The sequence below is a fragment of the Hibiscus syriacus genome, unplaced genomic scaffold, assembly GCF_006381635.1.
Source record: "Hibiscus syriacus cultivar Baekdansim isolate YM2019G1 unplaced genomic scaffold, ASM638163v2 tig00117056_pilon, whole genome shotgun sequence".
Classification (NCBI taxonomy): domain Eukaryota; kingdom Viridiplantae; phylum Streptophyta; class Magnoliopsida; order Malvales; family Malvaceae; genus Hibiscus; species Hibiscus syriacus.
This window is the reverse complement of record NW_024063539.1, coordinates 3,063,664-3,081,401: the sequence shown is the minus strand read 5'-3', so window position 1 is coordinate 3,081,401 and position 17,738 is coordinate 3,063,664. Positions and strand designations below refer to the sequence as shown.

General features: G+C 34.9%; 2 long non-coding RNA genes across 5 annotated transcripts; one reads left to right on the top strand and one right to left on the bottom strand.

Moving 5' to 3' along the window:
- Nucleotides 1-785: 785 nt before the first annotated feature.
- Nucleotides 786-3,260, bottom strand: LOC120198272. Of its 4 annotated transcripts, none has more exons than XR_005523347.1 (6): nucleotides 3,040-3,260; nucleotides 2,844-2,950; nucleotides 2,250-2,312; nucleotides 1,697-1,726; nucleotides 1,402-1,496; nucleotides 786-1,113 (listed from the first exon to the last, which is right to left on the bottom strand). It is a non-coding gene; the product is annotated as an uncharacterized LOC120198272 (long non-coding RNA). The 4 variants fall into 4 exon arrangements; XR_005523346.1 differs by having other exon boundaries at nucleotides 2,844-2,945; XR_005523349.1 differs by lacking the exon at nucleotides 1,697-1,726 and having other exon boundaries at nucleotides 2,844-2,945.
- A 12,387-nt stretch (nucleotides 3,261-15,647) lies between these two features.
- LOC120198026 lies at nucleotides 15,648-16,641 on the top strand. Its single transcript, XR_005523332.1, has 3 exons — nucleotides 15,648-15,757; nucleotides 15,859-15,996; nucleotides 16,449-16,641. It is a non-coding gene; the product is annotated as an uncharacterized LOC120198026 (long non-coding RNA).
- Nucleotides 16,642-17,738: the final 1,097 nt, after the last annotated feature.

Sequence of the window (17,738 nt, the reverse complement as noted above, 5' to 3'; positions counted from 1 at the left end):
TTTTCTCAATTATAATCTCATACTTACTATGCCCTTGGGCTTGCAGTTACCTTTAATAAGAGAAATGCTCTTAGGGAGGGTAGGAGCAATCCCCTTAAAGTTTTAAATTCACACACACACACACACATATATATATATATATATATATAATTTTGAAAAAGATTAAAAATTTATTTCCACTGTCTAAAATTTTATAAGTTCGTATTCTCCTTAAAATTTTATAAGTTTATTCATTTTAACATAAAATTAATTCTACATCTGCCCCTGAATAGAATAATGTTCTATTGATTACTTAATTGATTTCCCTCTCTTTTTAAATCACAAATAGTACATCTGACCTTCAGAATTTTGCTATACCATATAAGTGACATGGAAGACATTAACCCTAATAGTGGGGGTGTTAAAAGGATTTTTTACAAGGTAAAAAAAGACTAGGATGATAAAGAGATGGGAGACTAGGAAGCTAGAGTGTCAACTCCAAACATTGGTCTCTAAAACAACCAAAAAGTATGTGAAAATGAACTTGTAACTAAACAGGTGTTTGTTTTTCATCCAACAGGTCCATGTATATGATCCAACACGAATATGATAGTTCAACCCCCAAGTAGCTTATCCTAGAATAATGGCCAGTTGGTCACCAATCTAATTTCACACCAAACAAGTGACCTAAACCTAAAGCATGAGAAATATACAATGTAGAATAGTAGGACCTTTACACGATGAGCACCATTACCATACAACTATAGTTTAGAAAGCAAGCAGAAATTGTGGGGATCAAATACTTGTTGAAACGAGCTGTGCCTGTATTTATCGAATCGAATCTCATGTCTTACTTCCAAAGCAACTTACTCTAAAACGATTTTTCCTATCACAACTCGATTTTGAGTTTTCATATTGTATGCATGACATGCCACCTTTATTCTAGTGTCCTAATGGCATCTATCCATGCAAACCATATATGAGATTTGGCATCTTAAAGGAAACACTACTTAATGGTTTCAAGCATTCCAGCAATACCACCTCTGAGAAACTCAATCCTTTGTACTGTTCTTGAGCCAGTTTAGATACTGTGGGCTGCCACCAGTGATGGGCAATGCAATTACTTCTGGTACACTAAAAAATGAAAGAAAAGGAAAAAGGTAAGGTCCAGAAATTGATCTAGCATGCTTTGGTTTATTGTATTCTTTAATTTCTTTATTTAAAACAGATGATATTTTCTTGGCTTTAAAAGGAGTTAAAAATAAAAGTTTAAAATAATGTCCCATAAAGAATAACAAACACATCAATTATTTTCCTTTTAAAACAATCCTTAATCCATGCTTCAGTTGCAATTTCTAATTTTAAGTTCAAGTCGGAACATTTTTATTTGTTGAAAATATTAGAAGCAGGCTTTGTGCTTACTCATATTCATGATTTGCCTTGACATGCTCTGTCAGAGCTTCGAGAAGAGATTGCCTTGTCTTGATTATGAGCAGTTCCTCGGGATCGGAGTTGATCTGCAGCCAAAGAGACATAATTAGGTTAAACAAGCCTAGACAACAGCCATCAGAAATGTCTAGATTGACCCCCTAAGCAAAAGCTTTGAGATTAAAAGGATTTTCTCTTCAAGATTCTCGAAATCTTTTGTTGCAAAACTTAAGCCTTAATATTTTAAGCACATAAGTTCAAGAAAAGCAAGTATCAAAAGAAAGTCCACCTTTCCCTCCCATTCATACTGATTCGATACCTGCATCCACAATAACCATGGTTGAAGAAAAATCAAAAGAAATCAGAAATAAACCGTCCCTCATGAAATTAAAAAGAAAAGAACAGGAACATTTCAAAATGCAAGTTGAGCAGAAAAAGACCAACTCGATTCAGTTCAAGGAATCTTATGAAACAGAATACAAGAGTTATTACTGTAAAGCAAGACATTCAAGCTACAAGATCACTTATGTACGAATTGCCATATTGAAACTGAATAAACTAGATAACTGACTAATCCCAAATATCTTTACAAGATAGTCTGAGGCATCCATTCATTTCCTAAAACAGATGTAACTAGCTGATCGATGGTTTCGGTAATCAGTATTAGTTTGAAACATGCATTTTTATTTATTCTTGATAAGGTTAAACATGCAAACTTAATAGGCAATCTATAGATTAAAACATACATAATGTACAATAACACAATCACAAAAACAATACATTCCCATATCTGAACTAGATTGATATATTATGGTACACATTAAAAGAATTATAAACTTAACCTGGGACTATATTTACACATGCTGCAAGTTTCTCTTTGACAATGCTTCCAGCTAACTTCCTACCTGCGTATAGATCATGCATTACTTTTAGAAAGCTACTTTCAAGTTTCAACTACTTTAAATATTCAATACATGGAAATGGATTATTCAGCAAAGTAAGCAGAAAACTTAATATTAAGAAGAAAAAAGGTACGGAAATTCTACATTTCCATAGGTGGAATGATACGAGTGAATCAACAAACTTAATACTTGCATTACAACCTTGGTTTTGAAATGGCATTTTCTAAAGTCTAATACTTTTCGATACTGAAAGTAAGATTTGGGTTTAGGCGTTAGCTTAATTGGTTTAAGCAATTATCCTTGAAAGATGTCAAAAAAGAACGAAGTTCGAATCAGTGTATCTGCAAATCCAGCCACTAGCGTTACTGTGTATGGGTACACAGCAAATGGCAAAGTATTCTCAATTAAATCTTTATATTCCCAAATACTGGAATATCCTAAATATGATTCTTTCCCCAAACCCATATTCAATTTGTCCACAGAATTCACGTTAAACAATTAATCTTTCCAACACCCATAAAGAAAAGGGAAAACCTGCTTCTCTGTTAGGAACGGTAATAAACGACGATGCTTGGAACGGTGTCGCTATTCGCTTCCATTTTCACGGCGTGGATGGTCTTATCTGCTGATTGGGCACTAAACTTCGATTTAAAACAAGAATCCCAACATAAATTAGAGCTAAAACCCACATAAAACTAGTAATAAAAATCACTTGAGTAACAACCACTACCTTAAGAGGGGAACAGGGGAGAGACTGAGCGCTGCCTGTTTTGAGATAAAAGGGAGAGGGAAGAGCTGGGCAGAGATTGGAAAATCCTACACTGACGACGAAAAAAACACGACCAGAGGCAAACGGCGCCGTACTATGGCGGGTGAAACCAGCGATGGAGCTCTGATGCTGAGAATGGAGGCCATTTTGGTTGGGATCTGACTTATATTTGATGTCACGAGGAGAAGCCCATTACTAAGAGTTCACAGTTCCATGATCTTATATACTTTCCCACCCAAAACGTGGCAGTATTGGATTTTAATCTTGTACTACTAGTTAATGGCTTTCTTTATTCCAGGTCATTCTCAAAACGATATATTAAAATAATACATAAATTTTAACAAAACATATGATATGATACCTAAATTAAATTTTATAAAATTATATATATATATATGTCAAATTTTAGTTTAATTAATTTTTGTTAAAAGATACATTTGTAAAGTTATTAATATTTTTATCAATTTTATATCATTAGTTTGAAGAATATTCCCATTCTAATAACATATGTCCTTAATGGGGGAAAAATTGTTTTGCTTCTTTTGCTCTGCTACGTATGGGTGAGTATTTATTGAGTCAAGTTGAGTCATAAAAATTTTGAGTTAATCGAATTAATGAATGATATTTATAACTCAATTTTTATTTAATTTTTAAATATTTAATTTTTTAATTAAATTTAATTGTAAATATTTATAATATTATGATAGAATAATTTTCTATAACCATATATGATATACGTATTTTCTTTTTTTTTCTTGTGTGATATATATATATATATATATATATATATATATATATATATATATATTAATATTATATATATCATGCATAATTAAGTAACTCGAATTGAATTTAAAAATTAATCTACTAATTATTAAAAAAAATTATAATCTAATTTAAATTTAAATTTCTTTCAAATCGAAATAAATTTATAAAAATATAAATCAAATTAATTTTTTAAGGTTAAATCAAATAGAAATTTTCAATATTTCCATCACTACTATACTTGCATATAAATATGTAATGGCCATTCCAAAGCAAAATCGTGGATTAGGGGGATGGGGCCATTCCTTTTTCATGTATCACATCAGATGAATGAAAAAGTATCCAATTTGGTTATAAAGAAGAGAAAAACCCCCTTCTTACATTCGACATTTTTCCCGATATATCACATTTTCTATTTAATTTTCCCTGTCAGGCATCCTTCAGATTATTTTTTCTGATCTAACACCCTTTGCAGTAAGACACGTCCCCTACAGCGTGCTTTACGTTGATCTGACGCCACGTGGGGTAAGGCACCCCCCTAAAAAGCGTCTTATGCTGACTGGATACATGTGTGTAAAGCACGGTGCAGGCGCCGCGCCTTACCTACAAATCTGACACACGTCAAAAAGGCGCGCTAATTACCTACCTACCTACCCTGACCGTTCACACCCCATCCCTCCCTATAAAAAATTTGTTACATCAAATGGAATGTCTGTATCTGACTTCTCTATAAGGCATGAAATGTTTCGTGTCAGAGAGTTACCGCGACCTCTTCAAGGGATTGAAGTTGTGTCGTTAAGAGTAAATCTACGGGAAAGAACATGCGATTGCGGGTAATTTCAAGCTCTGAAGTATACATGCTCTCATGTGATAGCAGCTTGCTCGCATATGCGTCAAGGCTATAACCGTTTTGTGGATCCCGTATACCTACTATCTGAAGTTTATAAGGTATACGAATTTGAGTTCCCACCATAGGTAATGACAAAGACCCTGATGAGGTTCATGATTAGCTTCTGATTGTACCAAATCTGAGTTTATTGAGGGAGCGTAGTCATCCAAAATCCAATCGAATTCATTGAAATATGGATATTCGATAAAGATCTAGACAAGACAGAAGATGTGGGCATTGTAGAAACCCAAGACACACTAGAAAAACATGTCCACTTCTGTTGTCATCAAGTAACAATTGATGAGGACATGATGTAGTTGTTATCAAATAATAATCTTGTACTTTAATTTGCATTTACTTAAAGTTAATGTCATTCGATAACCGCTGATGAACAGTAAAAAATGATACAAGAAAACGAGATTGAACGTTGTCGTTATAAGTGATTATATTAAAAGATATGATAAGTGACAAATTGAAGAAAGTTTGAGAACACAATTATTAACTTTTATAAAACTAATAACAATTTGGTATTTGAACATAATTTTAAATACAACAAACTTACAAAAAGTATTAAATGGTAAATGATAACCAAATAACAATAACTGATATTAAATGGTAATAAAACAAATTAACCAAAATACATTAACAAAATTGTATAACAAATTTAATAAAATAAATTAAAATAAATCCAACCACATTAATAAAAAAAAGTAAGTATTAAATGATAAATAATTAAAAAATTACAATAAAAAAGTCCAATAAACAATTAAATACAAATATTAAAAAAACAAAATCTATCGATGCATGCGACGCGAATGTGTTCCGCAGGGCGGTGGCTGTCGGTCTCGAGGAGGATTTCTTCGTATCAGTGGTTGTGACTCCTCGCTGTCATCATCATCACCATCATCGTCGTCGTCATCGTCGTCTTCGTGAGCAGCTACATTAGGTTGATGAGTAGCTGATGACGATGAAACACCTCCATAGAATAAGGACCCTGGAGGGTATGACTGACTATCCCACCGGCTTGCGAAAACTGGGAAAACTCATAAAACCCAGACATCGCTGAGTGTGAAAACTGTACAGGAAGTGTATGTGATGCGACCATGGGTGATGAGGTTGAACCAGCCAAAATATGGGCATATGAACCCCAAGTCAGATCTACAAACATAGACCCATAATATCCTCTAGGAGGGGTCATAAAACTCTGTGACGGTGACGGCGGTGGGGTCATAAAACCAGGTGACAGTGGCGGTGGTGGCATTGGGTAAGGGAACGGTGATGGCGACATCACATATGGTTGTGGAAGGTAAGTCGCTGTAGACAGTGGCTATTATGAATGTCCTGCTAGTGCAGCTGATGATGAACCAGAAACACATGCTCTCCGTCCACGAGTCGGGGGACGATGGTGATGTGTCGTTGAACGTCTCTGTCGACGTCGTTGAAATGTCTACCCTCGTGCATCCTCGGAAAGCATAAACGGTTTCCCGTTACAGTTGAACACTATTGAACCACTCGTAATAACCGTCAGCAACCATGTATAAAATGATTAATATAAGAAATCAGTTTTATAATTACCTCAATAGTAGTGGAAATACGAATGAGTTCTTGACAACAGAACATAAAAAGGGCAATCGATACCACGCCCAAGATTGCAGCAACAAGAGATATCTGCCGATAGCATTTTTTCTGTAGTCAATTGAGCGACACATCTCCGTATACAGGAAAGTCAAAACTACCGAGCCCCAACTGAGTGATACGGCCAGATGAAAGTCGCCAAGATGTCGCAACCAAATACAGTGAACTTGGTTGCACGATTTGTCTAGCATCAACAACCCTGCTATCAGCTGCGGTATGCATGCCCGTGCATACATTTTAACTCCATCATCAGAGGTGTCCTCGCTCAACTCCCGAAAATTGGCATCTAACCAATTTAACGGTATCCGATCACCGTTAAAACTTTCCGGGACACATCCTAGATAGTCCCGGCACAAAGCAGTCCATGAACCGTGCGCCATCCACGATATCACATCTCCATCCACCGGAAGCCCCAGCTGCATAGAAACATCCTCAAGTGTAATCGTGCACTCTCCGCACGAAAGATGGAATGCATGGGTCTCCGACCTCCACCGCTCCACTAAGGCAGCAATAAGGTCTGGTTCTATCTTACAGTGACCCTCATATCTACCTATGTGACCGAATCCAGCCTCTACTAAATACGACATGGCATGGCCAAGTATCACTAACTTAAGGCTCCTAATAAAAGGATCTAATATACGATCTATCTCATAAAATATAAATAATTATAAAAATTAATTTTTAAACTAATAATCATGCATTAAATAAATAAATAAATTATTAATATTAATTTAAATTAAAGTAAAACATTAAAATGTTACCGTATCAATAAAATGTCGAGATATATAATTTCCATCCAAGCGAAGCAGACCACATTTCATTTTATATCTGTAAAAGAAATTAATTAAATATAATATTAAATAATTTAAATACTTAAATAAATTAAATATTAAATATAATAAAATATACCTTAAACAAAGAATATAAAAGTATTTGAGAGAGGTTTAGAGAAGTTGAGGGAAGTTGAGAGGATTTGGTGTGACGAAAGTGATTGAGGATAGGGGTATTTATAGGGAGGGATGGGGTGTGAATGGTCGAGTTAGATATGTAATTAAACCTAAGGCGCACCATAGGGGACGCGTGTCAGATTTGCATGTAAGGCATGGCGCCTGCACCGCGCTTTACACACGTGTATCCAGTCAGCATAAGGCGCTTTTCAGGGGGCGCGCCTTACCCCACGTGGCGCTAGATCAACGTAAAGTGCGCTGTAGGGGGCGCCTTACTGCAAAGGGTGTTAGATCGAGAAAAATAGTCTGAAGGGTGCATGACAGGAAAAATTAAATGGAAAATGTGATATATCAAGAAAACGCCCTTACATTCAAAGCCTGTCAACGGTTATTCAAAAAACCAAGGCTGTCCAATAGATGATAACAAAGATATTTACCGACGATCATATGAAAAATAGAAAATAAATTTTTTTCTTCCCGAAAGCCAGTGTTAGGAGTGATCATTCGATCAAGTCAAGTCAAGTTAAAAATTTTAAATTTGTTTGAGTTGACAAGTCTTATTTTATAACTTAGATTTTATTTTTTTTTTCGAATCTAATTGAGTTGAGTTGTTCGAGTTTCTATTTAAATTTTTAATTATAATATTTATAATATTATGATAATATTTTATTATAATTATACGGTTTTCTATAATCATATACAATATATATATATATATATATATATATATATATATTTCTTCATATTTTTTATATGTAATATACATATATCATATAGAGTTGATAGGCTCGATTCTAACTTGAGAATCAATCTATTATCTACTAAAAATTTCAAGATATTCGAATTACTATTTAAGTTATTTGAGTTCTATTCTACAACTCATCTCAAATTTATATTTTTTTCCGAATCGAGTTGAGTTTATAAAATTGTGATTAGAGTCAATTCAAGTTGAGTTTTTTCAAATCGAGTTGAGTTAAAAAGATTAATTTTTTAAGTCGAGTTTTACTCACCCTTAACGAGGTGCCTCGACACTGAAATATTGTACCACACATTCATGTTTCTAATTATTATTTTCCATATTTAACAAGTAGTTATACGATACAATCTCTAATTTAAAGTTAAAATAATGAAAATCGAGCACGTCTGAAATATTATAAAAACATAATATTTTAGATTAGACGCAACCTAAAATGTTACGTTCTTCGTAATATTTTTAATTACAAATTAAAATGATACATTCTTTATAATATATTTTGTTAGCAATTGAAAATATTATATTATTCGTAACATTTTATATTCTAACATAAAAAAATATAATATTTTAAATTACATCAAACTTAAAAAGTTATATATTTTAATAATATTTTCTGTCACGTTTCATTTCCTCTATTTTCTAATCTTAAATTAAACTATTTTTATAGACTTCGGCATTTTCCTTGTGCCATATTGTTTTCAAAACGCTAAAAAAAGGGCATTAGAATTGGAAGTTGTTTTCCTCCGTAAATTCCTTCTGGGATGATTTGACTTGTCAATCTTTTTAATTTTGTGAGTACAATTGAGCTTCTTTTTTAAAATTTGCTTTTGGTTGGCCAATATTAAGTAGTCACAATAATACATTAATTCTGTGGAACACTACTAAGAGGAAAGGAACAGAGTAACACGTTGGAAGAAAACGATAGCTTCATAACACACACAAACAAAACGGCTAAATCGAACCATATATGAAACAAGGGCATTGATTATTAATACCAGCATATATTGCTAATAGTTTGTAAAAGAAAGATAAAAAATACGAGATCGATATAGCAATAAGAGACGCCAATAAATAAGATATAACAACCTTGTTTTTTTTCACGAACGACATAAACAAATAATTTACCGTAAGTGTAGAGATTAGAGTATAAATAGTGTAAAATATATGATATTGCATGTATATCATAAAATGACACACATATATATTTCATAATTTGATATATGTTAAAAGATTTTCTCAAAAACCCTATAAAATTATCTCTACGAGAGACTTCAAAAAAATTATTTTACAAAAGTGATTTATCATAATTTAATTACTAATTAAAACTAATCTCTATTCAATATATATAAGTTTACTTAACGAAAGTGATATGTTTTTTTAATTAAATTTTACTTATATTTGTTAAACATTAAACATAATGATCGTACTATATTTTGTAGGCAAAACTGCCCAAATAATGATTTAGTGATTGTTTAATTCCCAAAAAAATCCAGTTTATTTATTATTTCCCGAAATGGGGTGAAATGTACAGTGCTTAATGTGGTTCTTTGGATATCTCGGCGTTTTTAGGGTTAATTTTTCCATGATTGCTTTCTCGGCGTCTTTCGGGTTATGACACTCTGGGAATGCTCGGCGTCTTCAAGCAATTGGCATGTGGGATATCTCGGCGTCTTCTGCATGCTACAAGGAATGCCAAGGTGGATCTCTCGGCGTCTTCACCTGTCGTCTGATGGGAATGCTCGGCGTCTTCAAGCAATTGGGATCTCTCGGAGTGGGATCTCTCGGCGTCTTCTGCATAGGAATGCCAAGGTGGATCTCTCGGCGTCTTCACCTGTCGTCTGGCGGGAATCTCTGCATTACTCTCTGAATCGTGCATGCATTCTGGGGCTGAACGTCTTCATCTCTGCATGCTGCAGAGTTGATTTAACATTGAATACAATAATAGGAGTGCTCGGCGTATTAGTTAATAGGTTACAGGGGCGTTCGATTTCCCGGCGTCTTAAGCCATACATGGAGAATATTTGGTTGCAGGTGATCGTGAAATCTCGGCGTCTTCTTCTTCCGAGATTCGTTCTGCATGCGCCTGTCTTCTTTGTGTCCGAAGCGTGAGATTCGTCTGAAGCGTGAGATTCGTCTGAAGCGTGAGACTAATAATTTACTCGAAGTCTTCAATTACTTGTTATAAATAGGGGTGGGTATTGTATTTCATTGCAGTTGGTTTTAACTTACAGAAGCGTGAGGGATTTTTTTTTGCATTAGATTCAATTGAAGCTGCTGCTTGAAGTGATATTGGAGATTTTTGTTGGTTCGGTAATTTTTCGAGCTTTGGTTTAACGTCGTTCAAAACACGTAAGTTCTTTCTCGTTCCCATGCGAACTCTGTTTTTTTCGTGTTGAAAGAATGCTCATATATGTTAGGAGAATGATACATTTAAATTTTGTTCATGAACCATAGTAATGTAATTTAGAGTACTAATGATAATTTAAAATTAGAAAATGTAGTTGATGATTAGGTATACAGAAATTTAAGTTTGAGTATTATTGTTAATTTAATTTTCGTGTATTTTTAGTTGTATTTTATATAATAATTATTAGAATTTTTATTTTGATTTAGTGGGAAAAAAATTCCCATTATGTATCCTGATATTTTTACCGTAATAATAATGTATTTAAGTATTATTTTTTAAAACAATTGTTAACATAATTTATATTTATTATTTATAGTTTGTAAATAATTAATTTTCATTACATATTAATTAATTTATCTGAATATCTATATTTTTACGTGTAGATAATGAGCAACAATTTTTCACGATTGTCCATTACAATGGACTATGATGGAAAATGGTCGAGTTATTTTTCAGTCTGAAACACCTATAAATATGATGTTTAAAAGGGACATCACATTTGCAGAGATCAAGGAGAGGATAGAAAGAAAATACGTGCTAAGTTGATGGTTTGAGGTAGATTTAGGTATGTCCCATCCGGTCAGGTATGCTGCAGTACCACTGAAGAAGACGATGATATTATAACTATGGTGAATTACATGACTCAACAAATATTCCAATTATTGATTTATTTGTTGAGTTGTGTAATATATCTAATGTGCCTGGGTCATCAATAAATGCGGTTGAAACTTCATCTCAAATGGGTTTCGAGAGTCATTTCGATAACCCAACATATAGGTCGATGAACAGCTTTGTGGCGATGTTGGAAAGCGCAAATGAAGTGGTGGAACATCTGGAGCCGCAGAGTATGATGCTGAAAACCGCTGGGAAGAATACTTGAAGATTCCAGTGAAGATGAAGAAACTGAGGAACCTCTTTTGGCTGAGATGATGCCATGTTCCATGGTGATGAAGCTGATATCAATTGATGATATTCGACATCGTATCACCTACCCCTCACATGCAGGAGATTGATTATGAAGCAATGAGGCACCTGAATTCCCGGAGATGCCACATTAACTTCAGGCTATATGATTGAATTGTCCGATAACTCTGGTGAATTAGCAGTTGGGAAGCAATACAGAGGAAAAAAGAAGCTACACTAGCGATTAAAGAGTATTGCATAAGAGGCCATGTAGATTGCAAGACGCAGAGTCCAACCAGAAAACTTTGTACGCAAAGTGTGTTAATATGGGCCCGAGTGTAAATGGTTGATCAGTGTCCAAAATGCAGAGGCAAGATGCTTGGGTCTCACAAGGTATAATGGTCCACACACATGTTTGCAAAACTCTATCGAATAAGACCACGACTACTGTACTCCGATGTAATTTGTCAATATGTGAAGGTTTGGTTGAACAAAATCCAAGGATCCCTTGCTCGGTGTTAGCTGCATCTATCGAGACCAGTTCGGATACAATGTAAAATACAACCCGTGTGGCATGCGAAGGAGAAGGCAAGGAGGTTGATATATGGCGATTGGGATACATCATACAATGAGTTACCTGATTTGTTACGAGCTATGAAACAATTCATACCTGGAACCATCGTGAAGTCTCAGACCATGCCTGCATACGACCGAGAAGATCAACTTGTTCAAGGGAAGAGAATATTCCATAGACTCTTTTGGGCATTCAAGTCTTGCATAGAAGGTTTTCCATTTTGCAAACGTATGGTCCAAATAGATGGTACGTGGTTATACGGTCAATACAGACATATATTATTGATAGCAGTTGCGCAGGATGGTCAACGAAATATATTCCCAATTGCATTCGCCATCGTTGAAGGAGAGACAACAGAGGCTTGGGACTTCTTTCTCAATAATCTACGTAAGTATGTCGTTCGAGAAGAAGGAGTTTCCTTGATATCCGATCGAGGAACTGGCCTTTTGGCAGCAATTGAACGACCGGGAAGTCGTTGGACACCTCCGTACGCATATCCCGCATATTGTATCTGTCATATTGGTAAGAATTGTATTGAGAAGTTTCATAACGGTCGTATTCATAACGGCCGTATTCACTTATTAATTTTATATATACCTCAACTTTGCATTTGATGTCAATCTTAAACCTCAACTCTTTCACGTTGTTATGCGCCAACCCCGTTCTTTCTATTTTATGCCTCCATCTGTATACCAATCAAAATAAAATTTTGTAATTATTTTCATTTACAAAATATTCTTTTTTAAAAAGAAAATATTTTAAATCAATAAATTACCTTCCGGCAAGAGGAAAGTCAACTGCAGTTCGGCTAATCGGTGTTAACCATGGAATTCTGTACCACGCCCACGATTGTAATAACATCGTGCATCCACCGATTTCAGTCGTGTACGCATCATTAACAATTAATGATGCCTTGCACATCTCGCGATACAAGAATGCCAATATTGCTGATCCCCAACTATATTGACGGGTCATAAAGAAGTTCTCCAAAAACGGAAGATATTGTATGGACAAGATTACTGGATTTATCTGGCATCAAGATTCCGCCGATCAAACGTAATATATATGCTCGAGTTGCTATAATGTCTCGCTCACTACATGTGGATCGAGCTTAAACTCATTTGCCAACCAGGATAATCTCAGCCGTGACCCTTTTGCTACATCTTTGTCTGGTACCTTCCCAAGGTAACGCTCACATATTGCAAACATGTCAAGATCTGTATTTCCAACCACTGCCATTCCATTTGTAGGAACCCCTAGTTGTAAAGCCACATCCTCCAAAGTGATCGTACATTCACCACATGGAAGATGAAAAGTATGAGTTCTGGTCTCCACCTTTCAATTAATGCACTTATCAAACCGGGGATCAACCGAAATTCTCTTACAAAGCAATATCATAAAAACCCACTGTTTTCAAATTATCAACAATACGTTGATCTGGCATCTCACAGTTGATAAGTCGAGGACGAAGGACTCGTTGTTCGTCATCCTGCAATTTAGTAGTCATTGTAATTAGAATTAATACACCGTTCTCAAATAAAAAAAATAAGTCGATCATATTACCAGTTCTCCCAAATTACTCGAAAGTGTCGACCATCTAGCCTCAAAAGAACATTTTCTTCGGCCATGTTCAACAAATCTAGACAAAAAAAAATTAATATTACACTCAATTATACATTGTTTTATTCAAATAATCAATTGCATGTTATCTACTTTAATAAAAAATAAACATCAAATAAAATGATCCCTAATTACTTTTGCTTCTCAACATTTTCAAACTTTGCAATTTAATCACTAAATTTATAAATTCTTTCAAATTTAACCATTAAGCATATAATACTAAATTCAAGCATAGTATACCAACTTTTTATAATTTACTCTAATTTCTTAAATTCCTCAAATTTTGCAAAATGATCCCTAATTACTATTGGTTCTCAATATTTTCAAAGTTAGCAATTTAATCCATAAATTTTAAATTCTTTCTAATTTAACCATTAGCATACTAATACTAAATTCCAGCATAGTATAGCAACTTTTAATAATTTACTCTTATTCCTTAAATTCCTTAAATTTTACAAAACGGTCCCTAAACTTTATAATGTTCCAAAATGGTCCCAACCTATTTCAATTATGTAAACATATAAATTATTATTTCAGAGTGTAACAACATATAATCACAAAATTAATAAACTTATGAAACTAAAATTATGAGATCAATATAAAACCCTAAACCTTTAAAACAAGAATCAAATGAGATCTAGGGCTTGAGTTTAAATTACCTCAGCTATGCTTTGTGATCTTACTGCTGCAATCTCCCTCTCAAGCTCTCACTGCTTTTGTAATTGTGAATGCCTCAGCCCCAAACTCTCACATTGCCTCAGCCTCAGCCCGAGCAGTCTCTTATAAACATTCGTAACTCATCCATTTATTTGTTAAGAAGAGCCGAGCTATCCAGCCTTCCATGCAAAGACGAGAAATCCTTACCTAAATGTAAAGAAGACGCCGAGAAATCCAACAGTTGCATGCCCCCCCCACATGCAGACGTGCAGGACCCCCACATGCAGACGTGCAGCCTTGCAGGACCCAGGACCCGTGATTTCTCCTTGCAGAACCCGTGCTCTCTCCTTGCAGAACCCGTGATTCTCACGTCCAGTCCCATGCACAGCACTGAAGACGCCGAGAGTTCCTATGAAGAATCCAACTGAAGACGCCGAGAGATCAATCATACAATCACAGCTCCCACGCTTCCACATCTGCTGAAGACGCCGGGATATCCAAGTTGAAGACGACGACAGCCTAAAGACGCCGAGCTTTCCATATTTCCTATAGCAATCACCCCATTTGGGGAAATAATAATTAAAGTGCATTATTTGGGGAATTAAACCTCCCCGTATGCATTATTCCGGCAAAATAGCCATATTTTGTATGTGTTTGCAAAACTTCCACGTTAATGCAAATGGGAATGTTTAATTCCCAAAACAATGTTGTAATGCTATTATTTCCACAAATGGGGTGTTTGCTACAGTTAAGTTTGATCTCCCGACGTCTTCAATAGATGCGTCTTTGCATGGCAGCTTGGAACTCTCGGCTTCTTTGCATGGCAGCTTGGAACTCTCGGCGTCTTTGCATGGAGGTTGGAACTCTCGGCGTCTTCAACACAATTTATTTATGGTATAGAAAACTGGGTTTGATTTTGTGTTCAGTGCATTAGATGCAGGTTAAAGTTTAGGAAGCAAATTCTTTTATGATCACTTTGAATAATGATGAGCTGTATTACTTCTAAGCATTGAGAAAGAGCATTGTAATATCAGCCATTCGTTCATATCAAGCAGCAAGTGCATTATTAACCAAGCTGTATTATCAATTCGCGAAGTGCATTATTATTATGACGTTCAACATCATCATAAACACTGAAACCTGCTCTCATGTTTCAGACGGGTTTCAGACTTTCCTGGTTTTGTTGTAACCTTTGGCTGCAAAAACACATGAAAGACGTCGAGATATCCATGGAAATCCAAAACCAAAACCCAAATCCAAATCTGAATGAAGGTAATGACAAAATGACAGCGGAGTGCGCCGACACCAACAATCACCACACGGTCTACAATTGTGCTTGGTTGCTTGCTTGCTTGCCTTCATCATGGTTCACTAACATCTTGCGTGCACTCCTCACGCACGCACTTATCAAACCTTTCATCATTTTTCCTTTTGAGATTTCTTTCTCAACTTTTATTACTTAAAGAAAAACACATATTTTGAGGGAGTTTCAAGGATGTTTTTGTCGATGTCAATGTATATTTTTATGGTAATATAATATTAATAATCGTAGCTTCTGTGCACTCCTTAAATTTCAACCCTCTGACTATGTTTAATGATCCTCCTTTTATTTTATTTCTCTCTGCAAAGAAGGAAATAAACAAAGGTTCAGACTTGGAATCTCTGTCAAGCTTGAAGATTGAAGCAATTTGAAGATTGAAGCAATTTGGAGTTGGAGTTGGAATCTCCTTGGTTCTCTTCTTGCAAGTTTTTTCAGCATCTTTGATGGTTTTCATTTGCATATCTTTTGCTTTAATCTGCTTAGATTTATTTATTTTTGTGACAGTTCTTTAGTTTTCTTTCTGGGCTTTTTAGCTCATTTATTTTTTCAGCTGATTTACATTTTTTTTTTCTAGAGTTAAAAGTGTGTACTTCATAGTATTTTTTTATAACTTTGGCTAAATTGTTTTATCTAATTTCTATTTATTAGATTTGTTGTATTTGGTTATTGAGAAAACAAATTTTGATGAAACCCAAACATCTAATGCTAAAAGTTTCAGAACTTCATATCTTAATCTCGACAATAACATTAAATACAAAACGAGCTCTTCGACTGGCTAAATGTCTTAAAATATCGTATCTTTGTTCTTCAGTTTTGTTTTTCATTGATTAATAGAATGGTTTTAGTGAGAAAATATTATGTATGATGTTAAAAATAACAAATCTGTTGGCAATTGCAGGTTCTGGAATAGGTTGTTTTGTGGGGAATTACAAAGAAAAGTGACCGCGGCTATTTACTGGGAAATAGGAACAGCATGTGGTTGTGGCTATGTGATTCTGTTGATGTGTTTCGTAAAGTTATCTCCTTGAACTTGTATTGCAGAGTGATTCTGTAATTTGCAAAATCTAGAACATTTTCAATTTTTTTTGGTAGTCTTATCATTCTCTATCTTCCATTTCTTCCATTGGATCCACTTTTTCATTGTTGTCCCATGTTATGTCCGTCGGATTAGTTGAATAGCTTCAATCCCATCTCTGAAATTTCTAATGCATGAGCTTTGATTTTGGTAGGCAGATTAGTTAGTTCAATCCAGAGTTTAGATTTTGGTGGCATATTAGATGAACTTGTTCCTCTTAATATTTTCTTTGAATTGAAATATTCATGTCTTTTATTCGAAGAAATATCAGTAGAACCACAACTCATCTTAGAAACTTGTAGACGTCTGAATTGATAAGGAAATTTTTATATTTGCCTATTATATGTGTGTCCTTCGGCATTACTTGGTAGTTCTGTATTACTGAGGTTTCTAATGTTCACTCTTTTACTCACCATTTTAGGTTAAAAGAACCGAACCAATGTAGCTATCGACATCAGTAAAAGAGTTTCACCGGCATTGCTTGCGAAGTACGATGCTTGTTATTAAGGGGCATGTAGGTTGTATATTATTTTTAGAGAAAATAACCTCAGTGACCAAAAATCCCATATAATATACGATTTTAACCAACTTTTTCCGGATTTGCCAAAATGACCAACAAAATCGCAATGCGATCGCTAATTCGCAACGCGATCTCCATTATCGCAAATTCGCGTTGCATTTTCGCAATGCGATAGTTGAAAATCGCGTTGCGATGGTCTACAGTGTCGTTGCGATTTTCCCAATTCGCAATGCGAATAAGTAAATCGCAACGCGAATTGGGAAAATCGCAATGCGAATAAGTAAATCGCAACGCGAATTGGGAAAATCGCAATGCGATAATACAAAATCGCAACGAGATACTTACTTTCGCAACGCGATACTGACTTTCGCAACGCGATTCTGACTTTCGCAACGCGATAATACATAATCGCAATGCGATTTTCAAAGCGCCATTAGTATCCTGGCCAAGTATTTTATTTTTAAATTCCAAACACGAATATTAATATATTGGAACACTGAACCGTCCACAGTATTTCCCGTAATCGCAACTCATAACCTAAAACCTAAAATCACAACTCAGTCCCATCTCCATCTCTCACTCTCTCACCCATC